The 14,544-nt window shown below is 33.2% G+C and overlaps 1 long non-coding RNA gene across 1 annotated transcript; it reads right to left on the minus strand.

The window, feature by feature from the left end:
* Positions 1 to 6,072: 6,072 nt before the first annotated feature.
* Positions 6,073 to 7,369, minus strand: LOC139873212 (uncharacterized). The gene is made up of 2 exons (XR_011767289.1): positions 7,052 to 7,369; positions 6,073 to 6,327 (listed from the first exon to the last, which is right to left on the minus strand). It is a non-coding gene; the product is annotated as an uncharacterized lncRNA (long non-coding RNA).
* Between the last annotated feature and the right edge of the window lie 7,175 nt (positions 7,370 to 14,544).

The following is a 14,544-nucleotide window of genomic DNA, read 5'->3' on the forward strand; positions in this document are numbered from 1 at the left end:
TATCTTAGCGTATCTGTTACTGTAGACTTTATCTGACACGTTTCCTTAATTTCCTCCGTAATCTACGGGATCTTCTGTACTATATTAGATATTCTATATAATTAGAATATTATCCGATAACCGAAAATCATTTCATATCGAAAATCCTCTAACTGATCATAAGAGATGGATCCTACACCTAGCTTGGATTCCATTAGTTCCGGAAGCAATTTCGAGATGCGTATTGAAGTAGACTCCGAAGTCAATGAACCCGAAGTGTCTCCACCGTTTAGCTATTTTTCTTTCTGGAGGAGATGGGGGTGGGTCCGCAACTTACTCACTCGATGGAGAAATGAAGAAGGCGAGCCCTACCGCGAACCAAACTTACCACCTAACATCGGAGAAAACGATGTACTCACCGGTGAACCTATGCGCAACACTGTATTCACCTTCTTGCTAAAGTTTTCCACCTCGAAGGTCGCATTACTGCAATCTCAGAAAATATGCAACCTCTACTTCCGAATACCAATCGAAGGGGAATATTAGAAGAAGTTAGGGAACTTCGAATTGATAATCAAGATCTATCGAATCAGATGAGTGGATGGATAGAAATGATAGAGGGTAGGATAGAAACCCTGACAAGAATGGTGCGTGATCTACAAGCTATACTTACTACACCAACATCATCACCAACCTCAACACCAACAACACTCGACAGCAACAGTACCACCATCAGCAGCACCAGCAGCATAACCAGTACCAACAACAACAACATCATCACACGTCTCAGCCTCGCAATCTATACCTCAAGCATAATCATCGTTCTACGAATCGTTCTACATAAACTATCTTCGTCCTTCATGGCGATTATGTAATCCCTAATGTTTTAGAGATTATGTACTCTAGTTCTAGCCGTAAATTTGATGAGTTTAATATCACATTGACTCATTAAATCCATGATTACATCTGAAGAAAATATATGTGTATATATGTTTTCATAAAGATTGTAATTAAAAGTTTTATTGTACAAACTGTTAATGGTGAAAATATTTTAACGGGTAGGTAATACCCGAGGAATATTTAGATTCCACATTAATAAGTTACACTGTACATTCTTCGAATCTGATTCAACGATCATTTACTATCCTACTTACATCCACAGACATACGTATTCGTTCACCACAGAATAACCATTTTCATTCAAATTTAATATTTGGATTTTGACCTATCAGAATCCAACAAGTGGCATAATGAAGAAAACATTGGACAAAATAAAATTTGTTAGAAACAAACAAATTAACTATGAGAAAAATTTTGTTAAGAATCCACGCTAACTGTTCCTAGCTAACTGATTACATTTTATTTATCGCAATTTATATTCTCGCAATTTTATTTATCGTCATTTAATTTCTGTTATTTATTTTACGCACTTTAAATATCGGGACACGTATACAAGGTTTTGACATATCATATCGACGCATCTATATATATTATTTGGAATAACCATAGACACTCTATATGTTGTAATGATCGAGTTCACTATACAGGGTTGAGGTTGATTCTCAAATAATATATATACTTTGAGTTGTGATCGAGTCTGAGACATGTACACGGGTCACGATACGTATTAATTAATTCGAATATTATAAACTATATATGAATTATTGAGTTAGTAACTGTGGACTGCTAACTGTGGACTACCAAGATTGGACAATTAAAATGAATTAAAATATTGATTATAACATATGAAACTAAACAATTCTTCAAGTTTGCCACTTGATTTCATCCTAAACCTCATTTGTATCTTGATGATTACAATCTACGTTCAAAGATTTCATGATTCTTGAAAACACCTCAAGCGAAAGGATGAACCAACCGCACTTCATTTACGGAAAAAAAGATTGATGCATATAGTTATACACCTGAAAACACTCGGAACCTGAGTAAACGTTTAACACGTAGCTGTGCTAGTTCCTTAGTGTTATTAATACCCAAAATAACATTTTCATTCTTTTACAAATTAGCCAATTTTGTCACATCTCCAGCAAGTCAACTTCGACTTTTCGTTCAAAACAACCTTATTATAACCTTGATATATATGAGTGCTCTTTATAGTTACCAGGGGACTTTTTATATTCAACCATATTACCATCAGCGTTTAATCATCTAAAAACACAATTCTCCTAAAACCACCTCGGATTGATAACCGATGATTCAGATATCGTAACATTAAATGCAGAGGAAACAGAAAAATTGTAGATGGTCTAAACGGCCAAAAGTTTGATGATAAAGAAGGGAGTGTTAGGAACGCTCGATAGAAAATTTGGTACTGAAAAAACAGATTGGGTAAACCATAAAGGAGACCAAGGCCAAATACAAGGACCCTACCATATATTCAAAGAATTCAGGTAATTCTGGATCCAATGAAACCTTCAACGAATATCCTGCTCCGTACTCGTGTTAAAATCTTGCGGAAAATATTTCTCCATCAACCATCGAACTTAGAAATTCCAAAATATCATCATAAATATCTTCGATATTTCTGAAAATATTTTCATAAATATTCTCGTCCGGAATTATTTATCTCTTCGTGCTATCTATATTACGTCATAAAGGAAACTACTTTAGTTTCTAAATTTCTTTAAAATTCGAGTTTGAATTATGAATGATTTTGAAGTAGTGTTGGAAATTGATGCACGAGTTAGTATAATATAATGACACTTGATCAACGTGGTTATATTACAGTAAGTCATGCTGAGTTTCTAATGGAACGTGATGATTCACAGACCATAACGTCATCATGTGCCATGTTACACGACTCTTACATTCTATCTGATCTATAAACATATCAAGAATATATTTTCTTGATAGTTCTATCTTTTCCCGTAAACTTCTGGTAATTTAACCAATCAAGATCGTGCTATTATGTCCATTTCTACTTAGAACATTAGGATTATTTGAAACTCCATACCTATGAATTATGGACCATTATTCGCTTGATTTAAAGTCGGGAAGAGAAAACAAAAGAATGAAGATCTGAAATAAATGGGAGTAAAAATCACAGTAAATTGGAGAGAGTATTAACTGTGGATGTCAATGATTACAGAAGGACAGAAGCAGGGACATCGAAACATAAGGAAAGATATAAAACCCAACAACAACGCAGAAGTTACAAACCGTGAATATTAATACAATTAGCAATATAAAGACACGGTAGAAGTAAGAATAGTATCACCCCAAGGTAATAGTAGAAGTAAACAGATTTTCCTGGTGGAAGATTGATATAAGGATGACAGAAATGATAATTAGGAAAAATATCGAGGAATAGAACGGGATTAAGCATTTTCACAATCTTTTGGATGTATGAACTAAGAAAGAAAGTATAGGAATGGTGAGAATAATGGGACGGAAGAGTTTAATTTATAATGGAAATATCAGACAGAGTAATCGAGGTGGATCACCGTATTTAATTATAGAGATCTTAATTTCCTTACTCGCCGGAGAATCAAATCTTTTAGATTTCGAAGATTTTCTATAAATCCCTTGAATTCCGAAATTCAACCGTTACCACGTCAAAAGCTAAGACGAATCTTTGATTCCTAATTTCACTCTTTGATGATAACTTCATTCGTACTCTTCGAATACTCGAATTATTTTATCCTTATTACTCTATGGTAATAAAACTCTAGTTACCAACTCATAATCGTCATGAAAACATTTTTATTGTTAGCCATGACGACCACACTCAAATTTCGGAACGAAATTTCTTTAACGGGTAGGTACTGTGACGACCCGGGAATTTCCGACCAAATTTAAACTTAATCTTTATATGATTTCGACATGACAAGCAAAGTCTATTAAATTGTATTTCAAAAATTTTGAACTATTGTCATACATTTGACCTTTGACTATACCCGACGATTCACGAACAATTGTGTGTAAATAAATATGTATATATATGTGTGTGTGTGTGTGTGTGTGTGTATATATATATATATATATATATATATATATATATATATATATATATATATATATATATATATATATATATATATATATATATATATATATATATATATATATATATATATATATATATATATGTATAATATTGTAAATTAATAAAGTACACTCTAATCATATGAATTAAAAAGATATATAGAATAATTAAGTTGTTATTTAAATGAAGATATATATATATATGATTTCAATATATTGTAAAAGTTGGTATATTGAATATTCAATGAATGATATTACATATATATTACATAATTAATAATATGTAACATTAAAATCTCATATAATAAGTTTAAACTATAATATAAATTATAGTTATTATAGTAATATTATTATGAAAATGGATATATAAATAAATGGTTATATTATTATTATTATTGCTAATATTATTATAATCAGTATTATTATTAATATCAATAATAATATTATTATCATCTTTACTGTTATCATTAAAATCATTATTTTTATTATATCATTATTATTATTAATGATATTATCATATTATTATTATTATTACCATTATTCTTAAAACTTATTATTATTATCTTTACCATTAATATTATTATTATTAATAACATTATTAACATTATTATTAAAAGTTATTACCATTGTCCTAATATTTTTATTATTATGAAAATTATTAATAGTATTAATAAATAACAAGTATTATTATTATTATTGATAATATTGCTGTATTAATATTAATAATGTATTTATATTTATTAATTATTAATAATATTACATAAAATACCAAAAATCAATCAGACTGGATCTGTTATTTATCCCTATCGGGTTTCAATTTTTTTTTTTTTCTCTTCTTCTGTACGTAATTTTTGTTGCTGTCGACCACTCATCACTAAACAACAATCATCCTACTGCTTCAATTATTCGATCAAGAATGATATTATCGAATATATATTGTTATTAGCTACTGTTAAGTGGAAAAAATAGAAAAAAAATAAAAAAAAATCAGATAGATAAATAAGAACCTGTTCGTTCGCCCTGTTCTTGAAATTTTTTTTTTTCAATAATCAAACGAAATTCCAAAAAGTATAAATGGAGTTATGTTAGAAATCATTCATTCCAACTATCTGTAAGTTTCCAGGCTTCAATTCCTTTTATTGAAATCTAATTCTAGAGTCAAAGGTAATTTTTCTAAAAAGTCAACTTTGTGTTCATAGAAAAATTAGTAATCGTATTGATAATTTTGAGTCAATTGATGGTTGATAAAGGTTCTATGAGTGATATACAATCTTTTTCGTGTTGTAACTTTTATCTAAAACGTACTCAAAATCAGAGTTGATTATTTTTTTTAAAAAATATTACGCGAACAGGTTCTGTGTTCTTTCTTTTTTTTTTATTTTTTTTCTTTAGGTTCTGTGTTCTTTCTTTTTTTTTATATTTTTTTTTTCTTTCTTTTCAATCGATTTAAACTTTTATCAATCGTTTCTGTATCTTGTTTTAAACCTAAAAACCAATGATATAAAATACACTATTTAGAGGTTTAACTTGTAAGGGAGATGATTCTCACACACACTTTTTTGATCCTCACACACCTATTTCAACCTTTTACTCTTTTAATAATACTCAATTGGTGTGTGAGGATAAAAAAGTGTGTGTGAGAATCATCCCCCAACTTGTAACTAATGATATAAAATACCATTTCCTTTTGCATTTTGTTTACTTAACTATTTCTTTCTTGAGTTTTCATATAGCTAACCTCAAAATATTTTATTGATATTTACAACAATATCAGCCTCAAGGTAACATATCTAAAGTCTAAACTACCATCAAAGATTTAACAATTTATATATAACAATCAGTAAATAACAGGGAAATGAAATAGCTTGTTTCGAGCAATAACACCAATACAACTATCTAATTCCCCATTTCCTATTCCTATTAGCTATCAATTAAAAATGTCTAGTACTATCTAAGTCTAGAATCGTATCCTTCAATGCGTCTAAATTGAAAATAAAAATAAAATTCAATATCTAAGGATAACTTAATAGGAATTATTTAAACCGTAAGTCTCTACAGAAAAATAATCTTACATAAGCGCTAAAAATCATCTACATTCAATTGATATCTCTTTATAAAGATCACTCATTTGGTTATCCATTGTCACATCCTGACATCCACTTAGTTCAAAGTAGCAAACAACACAGTATAATTAGGTTTTACAAACAAATATTAGCAAGTATAGTCTTAAAAGCCTTCACATTTATTTTTAATTATAGTCGGAAGTTTTAGCACTTCTCCTTTAAACCGGGTTAGTGCATCGCCTGAGATATCGACCTTCTTCGTAAACTTCTTCACATCTACCTCCTATTACCAAATAACATTGTATCACTAATTTAAAGAAATCAACTAATCAAAACACTTCAAAAATGATAGTTATTATTAAAATTAAAACACAGACTAACAAAAGGAAAAAAAATTCTTGACTACACCAAATTAAAAATACTACTTTTTAGTTATATAATCATAATCATTTTCAATTTTCAATTCCATTTTTTTTATCATTTCATTCCCCACTCCACTTTATGTAACCAAAAATCAAACCACATCCACAAATTCTCACACACCAAAAAACATGAAAATCAAAACAGCAGAACTCTTTTGTGCATCATCGACGTTCACCACCATTTACACCACCATAAACCAACATGCCATGGTCCAACGTGGCAGTGGATCAACTCCAAAATCCATAAACCACCGTCACCATGACTACTACAACAACCATTATCAATTTGATTTTGGTGGATAATAACAAACCTAAATTTAAAACACCAACAATCCCGTGCACTTCACAACAACATATTGATCTTAAACCCTACACTTCTTACTTACAAAAAATGGAAAAAGTACTTCAACCACCATAGAAAAATACTTCAAACAAACCTGAACCTCAAATTTCTTGACTACTTCATTTTTGTAGGTAAAAAAAAAAATATATTTCTACCAAAAGAAAAAAAATAATAATCCAAACCTTTCTCATGAATCTAAGTCATGATCTGAATGAAACAAACTCCTGAAAGAAGGTACTTACAATTCAATTTCAAGAAGCTTAACAAAGAGCGTTCGGTGGCTATGTTCGGAGTGACCACCAAAGGCCGGAATCATCGTCGACGTTAACCACGTCCGACGTCGCCATCACCTCCGCCATCGTCGCCTGCGCCGCCGCTAAGTCTGCTGCCACTTACACGTTGTTAACTTTTTTATTCAGACGATTGTAAAATTAGGGTTTGTAATTGAACGAAATGAATGAAATTGGAATGGCGGTGGATACTATGGTGGGAGAGAAGAATGTGGAAAGTAAAAGTGAATAAAAGAGGCTATTGTAGTACTTCATGCCTTATCTATTGTACTTACTGGGAGGAGTACTCATGTTAGGTGTGCAGTCAATTGTACACCATGCAATATTTGTTGGAAAAAAAAAATCACTACTTATAACCCATTTACATAAAGGGGTAATTTATATATAGTAATATGTACTCCCTATAATAGAACTAAGGTTTCCGGTGTAGCTACAATAAGCAATCATAACAATCTAACAATCTGTAAACTGGAGTACTTGGTATAGACTATCAAAACTTCATCACACTCACTCTATTCGTTCTAAACACATTGAACACGAACATTAAATAGAGTGAGTACTATATGAATTACAATTGAAATGCCAAACAACGACAACCACCTTACAGACACATAATTCCGGTCCTGAATCCAACCCCGCATTTTCATCCTCATAAACCGTCAATCCAAACAATTCAACGAGCAACCAAGAACACCTAACAAGAGGCCTATTTACCGAAGTCAACAAGGCCTATTTACTTAATCACCTGTTGTTTGGACATACCAACCCTCCATCTTTCCTACCAATATCTTTCGTTCTCCTTTTAGACATAGGTTCTGTGGATGGATTCATTGATGGTTTTTCCATTTAATCATCAATAGCTAAAAACAATACATTGATAACCTTTTAGACATACGTGATTAGGTTCTGATGGTGTACAGTCTGAATTAAATAGGTTCAAAACTAATTATAGTGCCAAAACTTGTAATCAGATACAAGTTCACTTAAAAGATATTTAGTAGATTCACATAAAAGGTAAGTTTTTAAAATCCACAAGACTGTACACAAAAGAAATCATAATAATAGATACATACAAAATAGATACACTCAAAATTTCACAAGTACATCAAATAAATCATACATGAATTGAAATAATAGATACACATAAAATAGATACACTCAAAATAAATACACACAAAATTTGTTGTATCCGTGAAAGAAATAGATACACGAACGAATCGTACTCGTACATGTATGGCTGTATGCGTGGCGAGAAGGAAGACATTGATGTGGTTGTTTGTTCGCTCAAAAAGAAGAAGAAAAAGCAGCGGCCTTTATCAAAAAGAAGAAAAAGGTAACCCTAATCTCTATTTTAACATTGTATTTATACTCGGAAAAACATGGGTTTGACCGTCTTTTTATCCTTTTCAAGGCCCGTTACAACGTTAGTAAGGTAAATCCGTTGCGACGCCCGTCTCAGCCGTTTTTTTACAACACTGCATACACCATCCAGAAGAAAAAATTCGACCATAGTCAAAGAAACATCGAGACACACGTAACCCCAACAATCATACGGAAGAACGAAAGCAAGTTGTGATGTGGTCCAGCGGTTGGTGACCTGCTTCCTTTAGGGGAGGTCAGGAGTTCTACCCCCGGTGGCTACATATTAAAAACACAATTTCATCTCTGTCAAGAAGTATCACCCATGACACCTTTTCCATATCGTTTGGGGGGTAAAGGGGATGGGGGTTTTACTTGGCCGTGCCCTTGGATCGGTTTCAAGGTTTCCTCCAGGGCAGCGATGGGGGCGGGTTATTATCGCTGCATCGGCATAGTCGAAACGGGAGATGATCGCAGCGGGTGGTTTTGTCCCCATCGGGTGTCACGACCCTACTTTTTCCGTTATCTTTTTCCGTTAATTATTTAACGACCGTTAACTGTTAGTGTGCCACGTCATTTCCATGACCTATATTATTATTTTTGTAATAATATATATATAATAATTATTATGTGTTATGTGGATATATGTATTCATATTTTAAATTATACGTTTCTACGTTCCGCGGATTTCCATCCGGCGAATCTTTTCGGTTTTTAAACCAACGGTCGAGCTTTCGGGATTTTTAAATCCTAAATATTTTAAATATGATATTTTAAGGTCATATTATTAATAGGTGTATTTATATTTATTTTTCGTCGCGCGTTCGTTATCTTTCCGGATTTTTAATCGCGTAAGTGCGTTTTCGCGTTTCGGGATTCGTTCGGGCTTTCGGGCCATCAGGAAATGCACGTTTTTCAATGTTGGACAAGTTGGCCCACTAAGGGGCCCACCCCCTCACCAAATCGGCCGAACACTCCCAAGGGGAGGGAGTGTTGGCTCCTTGTTTTCCTCTTTTGCTAATTTTATCTCATTATCACAAAACCTAATTTAATATTTTTGCTCTCCTCTTCTCCTTCCTCCCTAGTTGACGCCACCACCACCACCATTCATCATCTTCATCAATCAAAATTAAAGCTTGGATCATAAATCAATTAACACCAACGCGTTCCTTGTTTCGTTCTCTACACATCTATATACTTTGATTCTCGATTAGGGTATAAACCCTAACCCTAGCTTTTTGAATTTTCAATTATTTTACTGATTTTATATGTTATATGATTAGTATGATGTGTATAAGTTATTGTATTGTTGTTTGAATACGTAGAATTACTCGTTTGTACATGATTTCGGTTTGTAAATTTTGGACAGCAGTTTGATTCGTATATTCTGACTATATAACTGATATGAATGTTAAAATAGAGTACATAAATGAGTTCCTCTCATCAAGACATTAATTTTAGACTCCGGATTCATGTCGTTTCGATTCCCGGAGCCCTAGATATGCTTAATTTGGTTTTTGTTAAAGATTGAAAGGTGTTCTTGGCATGAACAAGGTTGGGTCCGACTTTGTGACCATCCTTGGTGTCTTTAGGGTGCCTCAATTGGTTAGGACTGATGGTGAGACGAATATTCATGTTCGGGTCACCTAAATCCGAGCCACGGTTCACCCGTTTTGCCCGAATTACTGTTTTGAGTAAAATGATTTTCCCAATTGATGTCATGGCTGATATCCACGACCTAGGGACTGTTCTTGGAGTGTTCTTGAGTTCATAAATGTGTCGGGTGGTTTGAGTAGGTGAAGTTACATATGTGGCTTGCCCGAAACCGACACCCGGGGCTCAAGATACGACCCGGCGAACTTTTAAACTTAAAACTTATGGTTAATGATTAAACTTATGATAAAATTTATGGAATTCATTATTAATTAATTACTTAAGATAAAAGAAGTAATTATTATTATTTAAAACATATGATATAAATATTTATTATATCATTTAATTATTAATTATAATTTAATTAACATTTTAATTAAACTTATGATTAGTAATACTTTTATTATTAAAGGAAAATACTTATGATAAGTATTAAATTTGTTTTTGAGAAATTATTAAAAGACTTATAATAAATATTAAATAATTATTTAATTATTATGAGACTTAATTATTATTTAATTATGACTTAATTATTAAATACTTATGATTTAATAATTTTAATTAGAAACTTATGATATGATTAATAATTCATTATTAATTAATAATACTTATGATATGATTTAAAAATTATTATAAATTAATAATATTTATATTATGATTGATATTTAATTAATTAATTAAATACTTATGTTATACTAATTATAACATTTCAACTTATATTAACTTTAATAATTCATTTTATTTAATTAAACTTATGTTAAGACATTATTATACACTTTTGACTTTAAATAACATTATAACCTATGTTATTATTATAACTTACACTTTTAAAATTAATGTTGACTATGTTTGACCAAGGTTGACTTTTGAGTTGACTTTCGGTTGACTTTGACTTTCAGTTGACTTCTGTTGACTTTCTAAATAAGGAAACTTTCCCAACTTCAAAACTTTCTAAAAATAGAACTTTCTAAATTTGGAAACTTTCCAAAAATAGAAACTTTCCAAAAATAGAAACTTTCCAAAAATAGAAACTTTCCAAAAATAGAAACTTTCCTAAAATAGAAAACTTTCCAAAAATGGAAACCTGCTAAAAATAGAAACTTTCTAAAAATAGAAAGTGTGTGTCCTTATGCTGTTCCAATCAAACCGATGCTTGTTGAGTAATGTTCTATGCCTACTTGCAACATGTACAATAGCTATCATACTAAGACTTGGCCTAAGTTAGTTATTTATTTCGACCTGCTTTATTTATAGGTCGGCGTTGTGATCTTTCTTGATCACTTTACTTTACGTGCTGTTCGCTTGTTTGTGAGATTTCTTCAGTTGCTATTTAAGGTGAGTTATAGTCCCGTTTTTACATACTTTTCAAAGTATATTTTTGGGATGTGATTACATGCAGATTTTTATTTACGTTTAGACACAAGTAACAGTTAAATTTAATTATTCATTGTGAGTTGGACAAAAATATTCCCTAGTCTGGTAACTGTAATCATTGGTTTCTACCGGTGAACGCGAATCCTACGGATAGATCTATCGGGTTTGACAACCCCATTTCGAGCTAGTCGCGCTAGCAATTTATAATCGGAATGTTTAGTACTTCGTAATTTGTTGTAGATACACTGTCCAAGTGTATATTTTTATTGTGTTTGGCAAGGGTAAATAAAGGGTTAAGTGGTTACCAGGTGGCTCATTGATAATGGAATAATGTTTAATGTTTTCCAACATTTTTAAATCTTGTGGTCTAAAGTTTACTTATTTATTTAAACCTATAATTCACTCAACCTTTGTGTTGACAGTTTACTTGCATGTTTTCACAGGTACTTGAGTTATTTGATGCTTCCGCTGTCGTTAGAAGAGTCTGCATGCATTTGGGCAGATTTTATGAAACTATTTATGAAACTTAAGTTTGCATTCTATTTTGGATAATTTAAATTGTGGGTTTGTTGGCAATGTTTTGTGTCAACTTTTGGTTTCATATTATGGTTGGTTGGTTTTCAAACTACTTAATTTGGTTTGTTTCCTTTTTGGGTAACATTTTGAAATAAAAGAATGCAACTTTGTTTATTTAATTCATTTAAGTCCGATCAAGCTGTGGGACCAACTGACGGATCCGTTAAGTGTTTTGACGGGGTCGTCACATGTGGTATCAGAGCTCTGGTTGTAGGGAACTAGGCGGTCTTAATGTGGTCAACCCGTGGTTATTAGGGTGCATTAGAGTCTAGTCTACAGCCCGACCATTTTGCTATAGCATTATTATGCAGTTCATTTCGTATAAGTTATATTATTAGCTTTCATATCTTTTGGTATATGGTTTGCGGTTTTGCTGTTTGCAGATGTCGACTTCGAGCGATAACTCTGTTGCTGCTCCTGCTCCACCGTCTCCTGCTAGACGTCGTGCTAATCAACCGGAGATCGATGATCCTGTTCATTACTATTTTTCTACCATTACTCATATGAACCGGGCTTATAATGAGGTGACACGTATTAACGCCCTTAGTGATTGTTTGCGCACCTTGCCACATAATGAAGTTATGGACGAGATCCGTGCCGACATGGGTAACTTTATCACTTTCAAGCATAGGGTTGAGGATGCGAACCGCAAGCGTGATCGAGAAGTTAATGCTAAGTTCGAGGCTCTCGAGAGCACTGTTCGTGTGTTGAAGGAAGAGTTGGATGTTGTGAAAGGGAAGTTGCGTAAGTATGAGGATCCTGCTGAGACTCATGCTGGACCAGCTTATCACACCCGCTCTAAGCGAATGTGATGTGATTATTCATATTGATTATCTATTTCATCAGACTTAATGTCCTTTTTATACATACATTTTGGGTTATGTACGGCGTTTTGCCGAGGATTTTATTAAGATTTTGTTATGGGATATTTTTCATTATGTATGGATGGTTATTTTTATGACATCTATTATCATTATCATGTTTTATTTCTGATGTTGTGGCTCGTGGCATGTTATATTATGCGTAATATATGTTCATGTATGTTAGGTGCTATGTATGTTGTATGATGTTATCATAAAATATGTATGCATGTGATGGTTATTTCTATAACAATCATAACTGTCATGTTATTACTCATAGTGTTAGTTGACTAATATCTTAATGGTTAGTCTTTTCATGTTTTGATCTATTCTTTTATGACACTAGTATTATTCTTGGTACTAACGGATGTGTTATTCTATTTTGAAGATCATGCCTCCAAGAGAGTCCACTGAAGCGCGTATGCAACGCCTGATCAATGAAGGAATTGCTGCTGCTATGGCAGCAAATGCTGATGTTAACGCCAATGTGAACAACAACGTGGGATGCTCCCACAAAACTTTTATGGCTGGTCGACCTCAAGAATTCAGTGGTACGGAAGGACCAATAGGGCTTACTCGTTGGTTCGAGAAAATCGAATCTATTTTCAGGGTCAGTCGGGTCCGTGAAGAGGACAAAGTTAGTTTCGCTAGTTGCACTCTCAAGGATAGTGCCTTGACATGGTGGAACAATCTGGTTAGTAGTTTGGGAAGCGATGTAGCTTATGGTTTGGCCTGGAATGATTTTAAGGAAAGATTGATCACCCGCTATAGACCTCGGGGTGAGCTTAAGAAGCTAGAGGTTGAGCTCAAGAATTTGAAAATGCATGGCACCGAGTTAGATGCCTATGAACGAAGGTTTTTCGAGTTAACTTTGCTGTGTCCTAGGGTTTATGCGGATGAGGACCGCAAAATTGAGGCTTACATTGATGGTTTGTCCGAGAAGATTGAACACGGGGTTGAGTCCAGTGAACCCCAGACTATTGAGGCAGCTATGACTATGGCCCACAAACTTAATGACAAGGTGTTGAGAAGAAGCAAGACTACAGTTGTTGAAAGTAGTGAGGAGGTTGTCAAGAAGGCTGATAATGGGAAACGAAAGTGGGATAACAACCGCAATCAAAACCAAAATCAGCAGAAGAAACAGGATACCTCAGGTGCTAACAACAGAAATCAGCGTGTGTGTCCTCGTTGCTATAAAGTTCATGATGGTTACTGCACAGTTACTTGTAAGAGGTGCTCTAAGCAAGGGCACATTGCTAAAGATTGTACAGTGCTTTTGCCGGGGTCTGCTACTCCCGCGACTGGTGGTAATAATAATAATGTTGGTAATAGAGGTGGTAACGGTAACGGTAATGGGAAATCGAATAATGGAGGTAATCCAAGGGTTTGTTATGAGTGTGGGAAGCCGGGGCATTTCCGTGATGCTTGTCCCAACAAGAAGACTGCAGAGACTGCACGCGGCCGAGCGTTCAACATTAATGCTAAGGATGCGGAGGAAGATCCTAAGCTTGTTACTGGTACGTTCTCAGTCGACGATTTATCAGTTTATGTGTTATTTGATTCAGGGGCTGATTTAAGTTTCGTGTCGAGTAAATTAAGTCCGAGAATCAAAACGCCGTTAGC

This window comes from Rutidosis leptorrhynchoides, chromosome 10 (assembly GCF_046630445.1).
Source record: "Rutidosis leptorrhynchoides isolate AG116_Rl617_1_P2 chromosome 10, CSIRO_AGI_Rlap_v1, whole genome shotgun sequence".
Taxonomy (NCBI): Eukaryota; Viridiplantae; Streptophyta; class Magnoliopsida; order Asterales; family Asteraceae; genus Rutidosis; species Rutidosis leptorrhynchoides.